This window comes from Urocitellus parryii, chromosome 11 (genome assembly GCF_045843805.1).
Source record: "Urocitellus parryii isolate mUroPar1 chromosome 11, mUroPar1.hap1, whole genome shotgun sequence".
Classification (NCBI taxonomy): domain Eukaryota; kingdom Metazoa; phylum Chordata; class Mammalia; order Rodentia; family Sciuridae; genus Urocitellus; species Urocitellus parryii.
This window is the reverse complement of record NC_135541.1, coordinates 98,762,839-98,781,300: the sequence shown is the minus strand read 5'-3', so window position 1 is coordinate 98,781,300 and position 18,462 is coordinate 98,762,839. Positions and strand designations below refer to the sequence as shown.

At 36.7% G+C, this 18,462-nt stretch overlaps 1 pseudogene; it reads left to right on the top strand.

Moving 5' to 3' along the window:
• The first annotated feature begins 311 nt into the window (after positions 1-311).
• On the top strand, positions 312-8,377 carry LOC144249346 (protein kintoun pseudogene; annotated as a pseudogene).
• The last annotated feature ends 10,085 nt before the right edge of the window (positions 8,378-18,462 follow it).

The following is an 18,462-nucleotide window of genomic DNA, read 5'->3' as shown; positions in this document are numbered from 1 at the left end:
AATTAGCAAGATAATTATGAGTAGCATCCAGGAAATAGTCTGAAAAAATATACATATAATAATTATTCTGTATAAAATGATCTGCTATTTAATCTGGGACTTAGGAGTGCCAAGCATATGAATTCGTTCCTTCTTTGAAATGTTTCTATAGCATACAAAACAGTGAGGGAAATAGTCCATGGGAGTCTCATGTTTATCTGAAACAAAATTAAGAAAATCTGTTAGAATACTGATTGCTTTTCATTATTGAGTATGTTTTCAGAATCATTTATTTTCTGTATCCAGAACTATACAGTAAAATAGCTTTATCAATGGCATTTTATATACCAAAAGGACTTGGAACACAGGCAGATGTTCCTAAAGAAGAGCAAAGGTAATTTTACTGCAAGATAGTGAAATAAAGATAAAATCTTTGAATAATTGAGAAAACAAAATAGGAGAAACTGGTACTTGCTGAGAGAAGTTAGGTAAACTTGACATAATAGTATCCAGAATGCCTTCTTGGACTGCAACACTGTGAAAGTCTAGTGCGTTCGGGTCCCTGGGTAAGGGTTTCGAAATCACCGGGACACAGGGATGCAGAGCCAAGGCAGCAATTGCAACTGCATGCTGAGGTTTATTTGCAATTTCCTTTTATATTCTTCTTCTAACAAAGCAAGCAATTCTTCAGTAACATTTCATCTACATTGCCCAAATATCATGTCTCAGCGGGTACACAGAGCTAAATTCAGATTGTTCCTGTTCATTTGATAAGTACCCTCCCAAAGTTCTTTGTAGACATTATCTAATCCCCAAATGTACTGTTCCCAGGTCCAGTATGCAGGAAGATTCTTCCTCTAGGCCAAACCATGCAGAACTTGTGGCTTGCGATAAGGGGAAGAGAACTTTTCCTCCTCCTAGCTAAGGTTTGCCTCAGCTGACCTAAATCACAGCCACAGCTCTTTGCAAAGTGTCAGGCTGAGGGAGCTAAACTCTGCACACTTAAATTCCAACACAACACCACTGAAAGCAGTGGACAGCAAGGCCCCTGGACATTCCATCAGGTGTCAGACTGGCCTAAAGGTGAGCTTCATTTAGAATTTAATTGCAAGAATTCTTTCTCAGGTCATTAAATGTTTCCTTGAAGCCATCCTTTACTTACCCATATTCTACTTACAGACTATGAGGAAAATATCAAGTTCAAAGTTGATCTTTCATTTTCTAAGGGAAGATTGAAGCTTGCAAAGTAAAATGTCAAAGTCTCTCTTGGTCAATGGCAGACAGCACTTTTTAAATGTTATTCTCCAATAAAGAATGGTAATTCAATAAAATTATCAATTCTTTTAAATCAGAATGTAACTTTACTATGTTCTCTCATGTCAATGTTAGAAATCATTGCAATAAAATTCACAATTCAGATGTTTAAGTTTAAAGCAAAAAATAAAATAGAAATACACTCTCTCTGAAGATCTGTCCTGACCTAAATCTTGTAGTTTTCAAAACATCATTAGCCTAAAATTAGCACATATGTAATTTCCAAATGCAAACATATGCAAATAACCTTGCATATTTTAGCTTCTAGGATTGGGACTCAAATCTGTCCCTGTGGTTTTAATAGTAATAATCTATATAAATTTAACAAAATAACTGTGCACAATTTTTGACAGAATCATAGAAGTTAAAATTTTAGATTTACAGTTTTTTAGAAAGTACAAATGCAACTTTCTAATGAGTAAACAGAGCTGTGGTCGTCCAAGGTGGGTGCCTGAGTCATTCAATGCTGTAATTATTTTTTACCTTTGCCCAGATTCAACAATTGCAAATTAATCTACCATGAAATTATATTCTATTGAAACTGCAGTGTAATCTGAAAAAAGAAATGAATAACTTGATCCAAGTTAAGGCAAAGGGCAAAAAGGAATGGAGATTTGAGTTCAATCTGCAAGCTGTTGGGAATTCTTTCATTTAGCTTTCCTTCCTTTATGCCACAAGCAATGAGTTCTATATGTGGAGCAAACCATAGTTGTTAATTTAACTCATTTGAGATAAATATGATTTTTTTCCAAGAAAGATAGAGTAGCCCCTGTATGTTATGGATTGATCAATACTATATGAGCAAATTGAGTTTCTGCAGAGTTATACAAGTCCAGGCATAAATAATGAAAATAATTTAAAACAAACTGAGATATTGGGAAAAGGCAAACATTTATGAGTCTAGGCAAGATTTGTAACTGGATATTTATTAGTTACATGTTGGCTGAGGCTGTGTTCCCATGCAACTCTTGAGACCCAAGTAGTGTTAGACATGCTAGTATCTTGTTTGGGGATCAATCCCAAGCATACCAGTGGAGAAGTCAATATATGATACAATTAATAAGCAAGTTACCCCTGGGATACATAAAATAAACTTCAGAGTTGTCACATCTGTGAATGAGGAGGCTGCAGGTTTTTTTTTTTTATCATTAGTTGTGGAGTAGTCCCAAAGGTTTAATCTTTCCAGCATATGTCATCCTTTCCCCTCTTGACAGTGGATGGAAAAAATCCTAACAAATATAGGTTGTTCCTGTACATCTAGAAAACACACACACACACACACACACACAGAGAGAGAGAGAGAGAGAGAGAGAGAGAGAGAGAGAGAGAGTCTCATGGGTTAATTAGCAGTTTTAAGCAAGTTTGAATTTACCAGGTTCTATGGTACCAAGTAAGAAGATATGATAGTAATATATTCTCAGAATGTGGGGATAAAATGAAATTATGAAATATTATAGGGAGTAATAATAGGTTCCTCTAAACTATACACAAGGGTGTAGCTCAGGTGAAATCTATGTACAACATCCTTTCTCTTCCTGGTGCTGCAGAGTAAACTGCATTGTCATAACTACAAGCATGGATTTAGCTCAAATGAGGTTTTTAGCCAAAATACTGAAGAACTCCTGGAAATAGAGTCCCCTTTGCAGTTGAATGGATAAGGCTCTAAGAGTCTGATATGATGCCATGCATAATGTAGGTCATATTGCTAGCTCTTTGAGCTTCACTTCATGCCCACCAAAAAAACTCCTGATTTTAAATCAATCCCAGATAGATTAATCTATAAAGAGAAGAGTTAATACTACAGACTAATATAATTTTATTTGGCATTGTAAATTAGTGAAATTTAAAAGTTGATATCATGATATTGGCCAAGACAAAGTCAAGTTCCTGGATCTAGATCATGGCAACTTCATCAGTATATTATGAGACCACCTAGTAATGCCTCTTTAAAGAACTATCTAGCCAGTATTAAGTCTGGTAAGAAACCTGCAATGCTCAGCAATGGAGATCTAGTTTTTAGGGACTGAAATACAGAATAGTGGTGTATTTGTAAGATTTCTGTCAGCATACAAAAATACCTGAGACACTACTTATGAAGGAAAATAAGGTTTATTTTGACCTATAGTTCTGGGAGTTCAAGTCCATTAATATGGACCTCTATTCATGGCAGCACATCATGGTAGGAGCATGTGCCTACCAATCTAACAGAGACTGAGAAATGGGATCTGCGTATATCAGATTTACTTATGGACCTTTGGAGAACACTCATCCAACCATAGCAAAACTCTTCTTTATGTGCATTTTTATAATATTTTATTCATGTGTTTAAAAAATAATCAGGTTTCAACACTGACCATCCTAGGAATATGTAGAATGAAATGTGCAATTCAGATTAACTCTAAGTTTAAATTAATTGGGAAAACATCCAGTTATATATGTATTCCTCAGAACTCTTACTACCTCAATTTCTAGGTTTAAAAAGTTGAAAAGATATTGTATACTCTAATTCTATTTAGAGATTCAAAATATATATTAACCTTTAAAGATTTGGGATATCTTTAAGATATCTGTTCAACTTTAACTCAGAATTTTTCCTTTCTTCTCTAAGGCCTCCTACTTTCTTTAATGACACATTTATTAATATCCCTTAGAATATATTAATAAAGGTTGAATGCATTGTGATTATTTATTTTGCCCTGGAATAATATTCAAATCAATTTCTGCTTATCTTCTTTTTTACATAACGTTTGTTTCTTAATAACATTACAGTTTACCAAATATAGAAAACTGCATTTTCATTTCTCAGATCACAAGAAAATCTTTCCCAATTCTGTGCAAATATTTTTTTCTGCATTTCCTAGTGTACATCTATTTGCATTGCTAGGTCAATATGCTTGAGTTGCAAATATAAACATTGAAATGATCTGAAACTCCCTCTGACAGAGAGGTTTCCCCCACTGATAGTCATTTCTCCTTGTATATTTTGCTGTGTAAAAAGTTCAGTTCCCTGTTCAGATATTAAGGCTTTGCAAGGGGTGGGCTTTTATGTCATTAACAAATTGTGAGTATCTCTTTCATTACCTGGAAGGAGTGAAGATAAAAACAACACCGACTCTGAAAGCATAAGCAAATAAAAAGATATCAAAGTCTGACTGCTAGCTGAGGTTTTCTTTAAGCTCAATATATATAGGCATCTAACTGGGAGTGGGGTGTGTGTAAACATGTTTATGTGTGTATGGCACTGAGTGTATGTGGGTACACATATGTGAGCAACCATGCATGCATGCCCATTAGTTTGTCTTACAGCCTTGTGTCAACTGACACCTTTTTTGCTTCTAAAAAGAGACTAGAATCTTGATTTTATAATACATTTTCTCATAGGAACAATAATTGTGAAATATCACAGTGAGTGAATCCATCATTACTAATATAAAATGTTTAAACTAAGAAGAGAGTTTATATTTGAGGGTGAAATATATGGAAAAGAGAGAGGCATTGAACTACACATTATTTTTTTTTTTGTGTGTGAAAAACCTAAATGAAATTTGAGGGTATCTAGAGAAAGAAAAAGGAACCAAGAGACCCAGTACTGTCAGAGTCTCTCCAGAGTTTATGTGATTGAGTGGATTAGGCACTTTCAATAATAAGACTCAGGCTTAATCTAAACTTTAAAAGGGACATATGGAATTTGTAATAACTCTCCCTAATGTCCATGGCACTTTCATTTCCCATTTAGCTTTCTTTTCATTAGTATGTCTATGCTGGACACTAACATGTACCACATATTTTTATTTAACTACATCTCTCTGAGGATCTCAGAACTGTGTGGACAATTTCAGCCTCCATTAAAAATCACATTTATCAATGATTATGAAGGAGTGAACAACTACAAAATAGGGAACAGACTGATTTTCTCAAGTTCACAGAGGGAAGCTGTAATAGACACAGGCGAATAAAGTAAGTTTTGTGATTTGATTAGCTGAAAGCTTCCTACTGCACCTTGTGGGCAGGAGGCAATAGAAAGGAGTGCGGAAATCACCTCAATCCACTGGATTAGCACTGCCATGAAATGGGATGGTCCCTGTGCATCTCTTGAAACATGTATTGTTTTCTAATTTTGGGGGGGTATAATATTCATAGTAGTATCTTGTGATACTTTTTTATGTCTGCAGTATCAGTTGTAAAGTCTCCTTTTCATTTATAATTTCACTTATTTGTGTCTTCTCTTTTGTAACTTTTGCTAAAGCTTTGTCAATTTTTACAAAATTATTTCAATTTCATTTATATTGTATGCTTTTTTCTAGTTGTTATCATTAATTTCTACTCTTGATATTTATCACTTTCTCTCTTCTTTTTTCTTTAAGTATACCATTAGGTTATTTGGGATATTCCTTTTTTCCTTCCTTGCTACAAGGGATTGAACTCAGGAACATTTAGGTACTAAGTGACATTCCGAGCCCTTTTTTGTTATTTTTTTTTAAATTGAATCAGGATATCAGTTGCATAGGGCTAGCTTTAAACTTGTGATTCTCCTGCCTCAGCCTTCTGAGCTTCTGGAATTTTAGGAGAGGACCACTGCACTACTGCACCACCCATGCCTGGCACTTATTTTTGGTATAGGTACTTCTTGTTAGTAATTTTCCTTTACAAAGTAATCACACTATATCCCATGTTTTAGAATACCATGTTTCCAGTTTTGCTTGTTTAAACATATTTTCGATTTTTACTTTTATTTTTTTCTTTATTCTGGAGCATAGTGTTTAATTTACACTTAATTGTGAATTTTCCAAGCCCCTTTCTTTTATCAATCTCTATTTTCAATATCATTTACTCAGAAAAGATAATCAATATTATTTGTTGAGAGCCACAGCCGAAGGGGCCCCAGCAAACTTCCAGCTGCCAGCTGATGATTGGCTCACAGCGGCCCCAGCAAACTTCTAGTTTCCAGCTGATTGGCTCCTCTGCTGTGATGCTATTGGGCTGTTTCGTGCCCTTTCAGACCATGGAGCTGCTCATTGGGGGGGCTTTATTTGGCTGCGCCCATGCAAACCAGCCAATTGGCCTCAAGAGCAGGAGGAGTGGGAGGGTTGAGAGGCTTGTGGGAAGATGTGGTGGCAGTTGGGCTGTGAGGGAATTCCTTAAGAGCTCATGTGGTCTGGCATGTGTTCTAAAAATAAAGTTGGTTTCTGCTTGATAAGTGGCTCTTGAATTGTGCCAGGCCAGACTGCAGCAATCATTTCAGTTTTTTTTAAATTGATTATTTCTTGTTTTGTGTCCTAACATGTAATCTGTACTTCAAAATGATTTAGGGGTATTTTAAATGACTATGTATTCAGGTGCTGTTAAATTAACTGTTCTGTTCTAAAATGCACTTTATATAGAAAATTTTCTTATATTTTTCTTTCTGTGTGATCTGTCCATAATTGAAAGTGGTATATCAAAGTCCCCTACTATCATTGCATTGCAGCCTATCACCTTTCAGATCTATTAATACCTGTTTTTAATGCTTAGAATCACTAATTTTGGGTGCCTATATATTTACAATTCTTATATCCTTTTAGTGAATTAACCCATATATTTATACGATGGCCTTTTTCTCTTGTTTTAGTTTTTTTTAAAATTTAAGGTGTATATTATCTGATAAAGTATAAGATACTCCTGTTGGCATAATTACAGCTATCTTCCTTTTCCCCACCCCTAATTTATGAATACTGTACTTATTCCCTAGAAATAGAAAGTAGCCCAAGATAAAACCTACTGGGAGTGTGGGGAAAGCAGGCCCCCATAGACATTGGGATCGCCATCCCAGGTGCCCTCGAGGTGGCGTGGAGTCTCTGTCAGCACGCGCTGGGGAGGAGATTGAACTCCAGCCGGAAGAGCGAGGTTTGGGTAGGCATTCGGTGTTGCCGCCAGGCCTAGAGGAGGAGTCATCCCCAGGAACTTGGAGCTCACCTGGGGATGGTGGCATATGCTCCCCTAGTACTTCATCCCTGGCCCTTGACCAGGAGTCTCCTGTAGGAAGAGGGATTGCATGAGGAGATATCAGTATAGAGAAACGCGAGGACCCGGAGGCCCCGGCTGGCGAGACTTCTGATCCAGCAATGAATGGCCCCAGAACTAGAGCAGGGAACCTTTGGGTCCTCCTATGCAGTGTAATCAGGATGAAGAATCCTTGACTTTGCTAATTCAAGTGCCACACATTCAGCCTCAAAGTCTTCAGTGGAATCTGAACCCCCTCTGGAACAAACTGGGCTTCTTCACACAAGACTTGGTTTATTCCTTCTTCTTGCAGTTTGCTCCAGAAAATAAATTAAGTACCAAAGAACCCGAGATCAGTGTTTCTTTAAACAATGCAGTGATAGTACTGGCCAAATCTCCACAGAGCCATGGAGGTTGGCGAGAGTGGTACTATGGTTTAAACAAAGATTATTTGAAAGAAAAGTTGTTTCTTAATGAAGAAAATGTTAATGAGTTTCTTGAAAAGGTCCTGTGCTCTCCATTCACACAGAAAATGTCACTGTCCCCACCATTAATTGAAGTTCTTCAGGTTACTGATGAGAAGATTCAAATTCACGAAGAGTTACAAGAATGTACTAATCCTAATCAGCTTCAAGGAAAGGAAAAAAAATCAATGAAGAATGTTCTCTAACTGAAATAGAAAATGTAGATCATTTTACCACCTCTACAACTGATTCTGATTCATCTATAGCAGTTAAAGCACTAGAAGTAGATACTTGTGGTTCAGTTGCAGGATTTCAACAAGATTCTTCATGTTTCTCAAATGCTATATGGAAAATCAAAGCAAACTGAAGCAAAAATGGAACCTGCTTTTATTAAACAGAAAGGTTCTACTGACTCAAATGAGGACAAAGATAATTTAAAAGAACAGGTAATAACCAAAGAAAAAGAAATGGATGGACATCACATATCTTCTTTACTGAAAAAAACTATAGTTCACAATATACCTGATTTTGATAGCATAAAAGAAACCAATATACAAGATGGTACTGTGCATATTATTAAAGATTATGTGACACATTGTGCATTAACTTTTCAGAATTCTTTGCTATATGATTTAGATTAATTCTATATTATTTTGGAAATTAAATGTTGAGTAAAAAATTTTTGGACCTAAAATAGTTTCTTTTTGTTAAACAGTAAAACAAAGGTAGTCAACAAAAAATACAACTAAAATTTGGAATTTTAATTCCAATGGGTAAACTGTAGTTTTTTCCCTTTAAATAGTTTAATAGTTTAATCTTGGAGATGTTTTATAATTCATCTAGTAGATATATTTTTTGAAATAGAGATGTAAAATAGTTTTAATACAACCTGTGTGTGAGTGTGTGTGTGTGTGTGTATATATATATATATATATATATATATATATATATATATATATATATATATATAATGACTTCTGTGTTTATTTTTGCTTCTTCTGCTTACCCTTACTTTCAAATTTCAAAATAAATATTCACCAAGTTGTGTTTATCACACAAAACAAAACAAAACAAAACCCTACTGGCCTGGAGAAGTGCTTGTCTCTGTTCTCTCATTGAGAAGATAACCAGTTCCTCCCTGCAATGGGGAGAAACTGGTTTCCCTGTTCTCTCCTTGAGAAGATAAAGAGACTCTGAGAAACAGGAAAACTACCTGCCTCTGTTCCCAAGAAACAAACATGCCTTTCACAAGATCAGTTGATGCTTACTATGTCAGTCAAGAATAAATCCACCACTAGCCTGTGGCTCTGATTCTAGCATAGTACCACTCTCACCATGTAAATGATGACATTCAAGGGGGAATTGCTGTTGACCTCTTTCCCTTGCTGCTTCTGCCCCTCTGTGTGCAGAGCAGCCTTGTCAGACTCCTGAAAATAAACCCGCTTCTTATCTCAGGTGTGTGTGTGATTAGTCCTGTGCCACTTTTCTTTCAACTCCTGTTCTCTTTTGATTTCCATTGGCAAGAACATTTTATTCCTTCCTTTTCAGGTTATATATGTCCTTACAGGTAAAGAAAGTCTTTTTTAGGCAGCATATAAATTATTTATTTTAACTACTCATTTAGGTACACTGTGCCTTTGATTGCAGAGAACTTCACTTATATTTAAGGTAATTAAGGTAATATATTTAGTGGATATTTTCTATATCACAAATATCCTCATTCTTCCACCACTACATCTTTGACTATAGAGTGGCCATTTAGGAATCTTTAAGCCTGTCTTTTCTATTTGTCTTTCAGTTTGTGTGGCAACTTGACCATACAGATAAAATTAAAGGCAGTTCAAAGCAACACTATTAATAAAGCTTTCCTGAGGTGAAAGCCCAGTGGTTCTAACTTTAAAGCATAGAGGCTGATTGTTGTACACATGGTTCAGGTAATTGGAAATGATTGCAGAACAGCTCACCAAATGTGTTGAACAAAGACATAACACTTTTTACTCACCTTTCAAATCACTGTATGGGTTTCTTTAGAGAGCAGATATTCTAATAGATTTTATGTACTAATAGATTTTAAACCTAATGTGTGTATGGCCACAGAGCTACAGAATCCTGGTGTCTTTGTGAAGACAAGTGATCATGGTCATGGCTGGAAATGGAGAGAAGACCAGATATTCAAAAATGACTCCTGAAAGTTTTAGCAAACTGTACATTAAGACTGAATAAGTGGCTCATTTTAAAATTATAAATTAATCTTATCAAGAGCCAGTCAGAATGCCACAAACAATTTAATATTTGGATCACCAGCACTTTGCTGTGCACAACATATATTGATGAGCTGCCATTTTTGTCTCTTGTGAAAATTAAATGGAAAATGTGTGTGGAAAAAAATACTAAATGGTTCAGTTATAGTAAATGTGAGCTTAGTGCTAATTAACATTCTGAGTCTTGCTTCTCATCTAATTTCAGATAACTAGACTGCATAATAAAAGAAAAACACAAAGGTTTTCACAGAAAGAGTATATCTGAACACATTTTTTTTTCCTTTGGACAATAAAAGAACATTTTCTTCATACAGAGTGCTAGACTAAAAAACAAATTCATCTTCTGTTTTGGAAGAATACTCTCACGTCCCTATTTTACCTGGTCTAAATTTATACATCTATAACCATTATAATTTACTCTTATATTATTTTCTATTTGTAATATTAGGACCATTATTTCCTATAATTAAATATTTTCAAATTACCTTTATAAACACACACATACCATTTAATGTATTCGTTCTAGCCATGTATCTGACAGGAGGTAGATTTCCCTAATTCTATCCAACCCTCAGTAGACCACATGGAAACTAATTACCCCCTAATTATCATTAGCTCCTAATTGCCTCCTAATATTACCATTTTTTTTGCAATTCTCACAGCCCCTAAGTGGATAATGTTTGCATAGCAAATTCTCAGCGAACAGTTTCCAAATTGAACCAAATTATGAATTTAGTGTGTTTTAAGCTCTATCCCTAATAAAAGTCTTTTATCAAAGACAGATTTTTAGAAATCTTTGAAATTTTACTCCCTTTATGTAATTATTTCTGATTCCTTATTTATTTTGAGGGGAAAATTATTTCTTTTTATCAGTTCTTGAAAATTTTTACTGAAATACAAAGGCAGACTCTATCAAGAGGATTACAGAAAGTTGCATACAAGATGCTTGCCAAAGAGTTTCACCTATCCAGTGAGAAATTAATAAAATAATTAACCTAAATGTAAAGTGAATTTTTCTAATTGACTTAAATAAGAGTGCACAGAAGTAGAGGGTTGTATTGATGGAAAATCCGTTTAACAGTACACTTCTTCCTGGTGAACCTGTGGCAAACAGAGAAACAATTTTAAGTCCATTATTGTGTTTTGTATTCCATTACTACTTAGGTCTATTCAGTATAATGTATTTCAATTCATGTAATATACATTCACATCAGATACAGATGAACAAATAAATTTATTTAGAATCAAAGCTTTGTCCATAGGTTAATCAATGACCAAGTAAGATACCAGTACAGAGATAGCAAGTAAGGTTCATTTTGAAGGAAATTATGAGAATATGTGTCAGAGTTACCTGCATTGTTCTTCATGGAGAGTTTTCCTACAGGGAATCCTATGGGAGCAAGAGGACTAAGGGAGGCCTAGCCTGATGCAATGCTGCTGCCTCTCTTTCAGATAAAATCAGTATTCTATTTACTATTATGTTGGTTTTTAAGTGTAGAGAGAGTTTTTCTCCACTTACAACACAGAAGCACTGACAGTCACAGTTTTTTGTTGAAATAGGCATTTTCTAATTTTTTTTTTTGGATTCACAAACTTATTTCATATATATTCTGAAGTTGCCCCCCATGCTTTCTTTTTTTCCCCAAACTTATTTCTTATATGCAATACAATCTCATAATGTTTTCTAAAGAATTACAAAGAAATTTACTCATATTTGTATGCTATATATTTAAGACACATGTGCTAAGTATTTTTAAGTATAAGGAAGAGAATTATAATGTATGTGTCTTCCTTTCCAGCTCTGTGGGTCAAGATTGTTATTGTTTTTACCCTATAGGTTTGCTTTGCTCTTGTAGGGTTCTAAGACCTCTCTTTTGTGGCAAAGGACAATGTTAACAGATCTTAATATCAACAATATACCACCTATAACAATTTGTTGTTATTAAGACATTTACAGTTTAGTCTAAATGTATAGAAATGTTGGATTCAATTATTGTCTAAAATATAATCAGTAGTTTTGTAAAAATGTTTACAGATTCAGACGGTGGACAATGAACAGCAAGTGTCGTGTAGAATGATTTGGAGGGGATGGGATTGAGAATATAGAGTTAATATATCTGAGGGAGTGTGACAGAGAAATCTAATGAAGAGAGTTAGTAGAAAGGGAATAGACAGGAAGTATTCTGTACTCCAACTTGGATAACCTTTCTCACCATATTTCATGGGGGCAGCCCTCAGAGTAGTTCTCCAACTGGCCAGGTACCAGGTACGTTGGAAGATAGAAGAGTACATATAACAAACACACATGTATTTAGAAAAATACAAGATGTTAAAATAGTAAAATTTGGAGGGGGAAAGAAAAATGAAAGAAGAAAAAGGAAAAGAAAAGGGAAAAGGGCAAATATAATACCTCTATATTAAATTATCCAGATGACTCAGTCCTCAAAATCCTATTTAATGCAAAGTTCTGTTTTCACATATATTGGGAATGTGAGGGCTGGAGGATAAGGGGGTAGAAGAGATAGAAGAAAAATATACTCAAAAGAAAAACCAGGGTTGTTGCTAGTTTTAGAGATCCATATCTTCTGTTTCTCTTCTTATCCAATAGGTGGCATTGTCTCTTTTAAGCTGGTGTCTCTGCCATCAAAATGGTGTAGGTAACCAGGGTGGGAAGTCTGGTCTTGATGTAGAGCATTTGGAAGTGGGGAGTGCCACTTGCAAGTCCCTGCAAGGAGAGTGCACCTCATGGGTCTCTTTTTGTGATCCCTTGTCTGAGTTGTGTGCCCAGTATAGTCTCCCTCTCTTGCCTAGACATTTCCCAGTTCCTGGTCTCTCGGTTAGGCTACAAACTTTAGTCCCCTCCCCTCTCACTTCGCAGTTCCCACCTACTGGACTTCTTACACCCAGACTCACACCAGTTGGGCGGCACCCTCGTTGCACTGCACACCTCCCTAACTGGGAGCTGTTTTAGTGTTGAGTGGTCACTGTTCTGAGTTATCACCACTGGTTTGGGGGTGTTGGATACTTGGTACCTGGCCAGATGGAGCACCACTCTGAGGGCTGCCCCCATGAAATATGGTGAGAAAAGTTATCCAAGATGGAGTTGGTCTTCTTCCAGTGCCGGGGTGTCTGGTAAGCTGTGGGGAGCTGGACGATGGCATTATGCTCTGGATAGGTAGTAGCCAAGTGACCTGCATGAGAGTAGAACAGTCTGGAGTTCTGCAGAGGTGCTGATTGGTGATTCTGCTAAGGTGCTTGAGAGCCGTGTGTGGGCTAGAACTGCGGGCTTTGGCTTTGGGGACCCAGAGGTCTGGAGTGCTACTTGAATGCTGAGGCTCTAAGCCCTGTTCGGGGGTCATGGGTGCTGGTGATTTCTGTGGAAATCAGCTGTATAGGGGTTCTCTTACACACTCTGAGATGCAGTATTCCAACTGGGTGAGATATGGGTCATCGAGTAACACAGGATGCTGACTCCCTCTGGCCTGCCATCTGAAATCCCTGGTCTGTCCTTTAAGGGAGATAATTTATTATTCTTTATTTAATCTCTTTAATTCATTCTCTTTATTTTTTATTGATCTGTTCAGATGTTCAATTCTTTTCTTTATTCAGTCTTGTTTGTAACGCTATGTATTCCTAAGAACTTATTCATTTCTTCCAGGTTATACAATTCATTGTCATATACTTATTATAAGTTTTGTCTCCTGTGACCTGTTGTATTTCTCTAATGTCACTTGTAATGTCCTCTCTTTTATTTATGATTTTACATATTAGCATTTTCTCTTGTTTTTTAGTTCAGATAAAGTTTACCATTGTTTATGTTTGCAAACAATTAATTTTAGTTTCATTGATTTTTTATCACTTTTACAGTTTGTTTATCTCTTTCTGATCTTTATTATTTCCTTTCTTCTAAAGCCAGACTACTTTAGTTCTTTTTCTATTTTCTTGAGAGATAAGTTATATCTTTCACCTTCATGTATTTGAACATTTGTATTTATCCCCAGAATCTGAAAATTTTATATTTCTTTAAATAACCTTTTTAACTTCTTTCATTAAACTTCTATAACTTGAATACTTGCTCTTTTGATGCTGTCTTGTCTTCTCAATCTTTTTGTTGCTAATACTTTATATTGCATTTTAATTTCACTCATTATACTTCTCATCTCTGTTAAATTCTTATTTGGAATGTTCATTTTTTTTCCTGATTTTATTGGCTTTTTTCTCTTAAGTTTTCTTGAAATTTGCTGAATTTTCTTAATGCATTTATCTAAACTACTTTTCAGACAGTTTTGTATATCTCCAATTTTTCAGGGTCAGTTACTAGCATATTGCATTATTTTGGTGGTATTATGTCTCCTTGTTTTTGTTTGTATTTTTTCTCTATTTTTACATCTGCACATTTGAAGAAATACGATCTTATTTCAGTTTTTGAAGAATGACTCTGTCTTGGAAGGTCTTCTCTAATCAGCCCATTCAGAAGTTCTGGGCAAGCTATGTAGCATGGACAACATTTAGCCAATGTCAGATTCCTATGGTATGCTGGCATGGTGTCTTGAGTTGGTGGCACTGGGCCAGAAACCTGTACCACTAAAATTAAAGCCTTTGGCTGAATCTGTGGAGGGTGAGATGAATCTGTATCTTCAGGACTGATTTGCAAATTTGGTTCATGGGGATTGACCTGGTGTTAGTGTAGTCTTTGGGCCTGAGATTGAAGGGGCATTACATGGGAATGGACCTGGAGCCTAAGTCCATAGGCATAAGCATAGGGTTAAGATCCACAGGAACCATCCTGAAACCTGGGTATGCAGAGGTTACCAGCAGAACCTGGGTAACCCAAGTCTAAGGAGGTGTAACTCATTCTAGGGTTTACCAGGGTGAACCTAGGTCCCTGGTGACTGATCTAGATCCTGGGGTCAACCTGCTAGCCCGATACATAGAGCTGTGGGATCCTATCCTGGAGTCTAGGACTGTGGAGATTAGCTGGTCTGTGGGTCCATTGGTGCTCATCTGCAGGCTGGATATATGGGGTACACGGATACTGGCCTGCATGTCAATGAAGACTAGCCATAGTCTTGCCAGGTCTTTAGTTCCATGGACATGTTCTTGAAGTGTATATTTATAGGGGCCAGTCAAGGGATAGCATTTATTGGTAAAGGACTAGATTCTGGATCTCCTTGAGAAGACATGTGCATGGGTCTGCTGGAAGTTGAGACTAGGGGGCTAGCATAGAGAATTTGTCAAGGGGGCTATTCTGGCACAGTGCAGGCTTAGAGTTTGAGTACATGGGTGATGTCATTTTATTTGAAGTCAGGGTCACTAATGTGGACCCAAGAGGAGATTTAGTAGCAGTTATATATACCTAGCTGACTCTGGGATAGTCTGTAATATGAACCTGGGCTGCAGTGGCTGGCCTGAGGCTTGGTAATCCTGAAGTCTGGAAACATGGGAGGCAGCCCAGAGTATGGATCAGTAGAGCTCTCTTGACCTTGGGACAAATCTGTAGCCTAATTCAGTGGGGTTGACCTGGCACAGGGTCACTCTGGCATTTAGACCAACTGGTAATCTGGTGATACTAGAGTCCATCCAACACTGAAGTATCTCATACACCAAGTATGCTAGGCAGACATGGAGCCTATGGCCATGGGATCCAACCTGATACCAAGTCAAGTCTGAAGGCTCATTCTCCAAAAGCAGCCTGAAGTTCAGGGCTATGAAAGTCTTCTGAACTTGGATTTTACTAGAAATGACTGGTATTGGTCTCTGAATTCAAACCTGGGTCTCATTTCCTTCTTCTACCACCTGGAGGGGTATGTGTGTTTGTATTTTTGTTATTATTATTGCTATTATTGTTTATGATGATGATTATTATTTTGGTACTGGAAAATGAACCTACAGACATTTTAACAATGAGCTACAACCTCAGCTTTATTGTTTATTCATTTTATTTTGAGGCAGGGTCTTGCTAAGATGTTCAGGGTGGCCTCAAACTTGTGATTCTCCTGCCTAAGTCTTTAAAGTCATCGGAAATACAGATGCACTCCACTGTGGCCATCCCTGAAGTGTTCTGATTGTAGTTTGAGAGTTATAATGACATGATGCAAAATAAATCAGTCCTTCCTATATCCTTCAAAGCCTCTTTCCTTACATACATGCGTCACTTAACAACAGAAATACATTCTAATAAATGCATTGTTATATGATTGTGTTGCTATATATGCATTATAGTTTGTACTTACATAAACCTAGCTAGCATAGATCAATCACTTGATGTGGTCTTTGGATATAATCAAGAGACATGATAAACATGAAATGTATGAAGTTGTTACAGATATAACATGGCATACTACTTTATGATAAACTTGTTTTTATAGGCACAAGGAGTATATTCTAATGATAAAAAACTATGGTATACTAACTACATATAGTAGTAGCACAGTCATTTATTTTTAGTATTAAGCATTATGTACCCATACCATCTGTACTACCATTTATATGATGGGCAGCACAGTAGGTTTGTTTGCACCAGCATCACACAAACATGTGAGAAACACATTTCAGTATTATATTTTCAAGGCTCTTGCTAAGCAACAGGAATTTTTCAGCTCCATTATTATCTTATGGGAATACTGTTGTATATGTGGCCTGTCATTGACCAAAAATTGTGATTATGCAACACATAATAATATTTCTTTGCTATACCCAGGTGTTTTCATCTCTCACCTGGTCTCCTTACCTTTTGTAAAGATATTTTTGTACAGAGATAGTTGTTCCAACGTATGTTTCTATGCATATAAAAAGTAAGAAATCCTATTCCACTGTATTGTTGAATTTACAGAGAATGTCTCCATCTCTGTATGGCCAGTCCTCTTGCATCTCGGAGCTCATGTTATTCTGCTTTCTAGGACACCTACCTTCATCACTCTGCAGCACTCCAAACACTCTCTTCAAGGCCTGTCTAAGCTCCACTCTGTAGTCCCTGGGGTCTGTGTCTCGTAGGTGAACACCCAATAATCATCTCTAGGCTGGTCCTGGGTTCCATCTCTTTAGCATTAACTTTGGTTCACCCTACAATTCTGTGCAATCAGAGTAGACACTGAATTTATTAAATGGTGACAATTTGCAGGTCAGAGGGATGGAGGATGAAGGGCGAGCCATGACAAAGCCCTGCCCTCAAACACTTCTTGGATCAAAATGGCAGGAGGAACCAGATCCTCACAGTACCATGCGTCCTAGTTTTAGCGCAACCATGTCCTAAACAAGAGCAGGGCTGGGAGAGACTACAGTCAGTGTGGTTGCTCAAGAAAGGCGTCCTGGGAGAGGATGAATCCCACTCATTAATTCAGAAAACATCTGCTGATGTTCTGGTCTCTACATGGAAGAGTTAAACTCCATAGAATGCACTTATTTCCTAGAGCCATTATAACAAAGTACCTCACACAAAGTAACTAAGCTCCTAGAGGCCAAAAGACGGAGCTGACCACAGGGCAGCTACCTCTACAAGCACTTGGGAAAGACCTGTTCCACGCCTGCCCACCTTCTAGCTTCTGGTGACCTCAGTGTTCCTTGGCTTGTAGACATCTTACTTCCTCTTCATGGAGTGTTCTTTCCCTCCATATGTGTCCATCTTTGTGTTCAAATGTCTTCATTTAGGAGGAGTCATATTGGATTAAGACCAACCCTATTGACCTCATTTTAATGTGGTTGTAAATATCCAATTTCCAAATAAAGTCACCTTTCAACATACTGTAGGTTAGGATTCCAGCATGTGTTTTAGAGAAGCACAAGTCAACCCAAACCAGAGATGCAGAGAGACACTATGTGTTCAGAGGATGCTCACGCTGTGATGTGCCTTCAGGAAAGGAAACCAGTCATTCCAGTGAAGCTCAGCCCAGCCCACAGGGGATGGGATGGTGGGGACTGGCATTTGGTGCTACTTACACTATTTTGGATTAATACAGACCTTATTCTTCACATTATTTCTCCCTAAGCATATAACCTTTTAGAGTAAGAAAAAAAAAAGGAAACAGGGAAAGAAGGGAGGGAAGACAGACAGTGTTAGTTTTAGAATATCTCTTTTATAGGGAAATTGTCCCCAACCTTTTAAATAGCCTTCATCAATGCAGAGCAAGATTTCAAACACATCTGAGTTACTTCCAAACCTTAGGTACCAAATTATTTTTGCAATATATTTCAATTAGTTAAATACACAATAAGTTAAATATTCACAAAATTAAAACAAAAATTATTTTTCCAAAAAGGCTTTGAGACATAATCACCAATAGAAATGCCACCACCATGAGGAAATTCAAAGTCTTCTGGAGGATCTCACTGAGATCTACAGCCTGGAATTTCTCAATGTATCTACATAATAAAGAAAACACGATTTTTCAAGTTCAAAGCCTGTGTTCTTGAACTTGTCCTACATAGAGAAACTGCTCATTTATTAAATTTTAAAACTTCAGTATCTT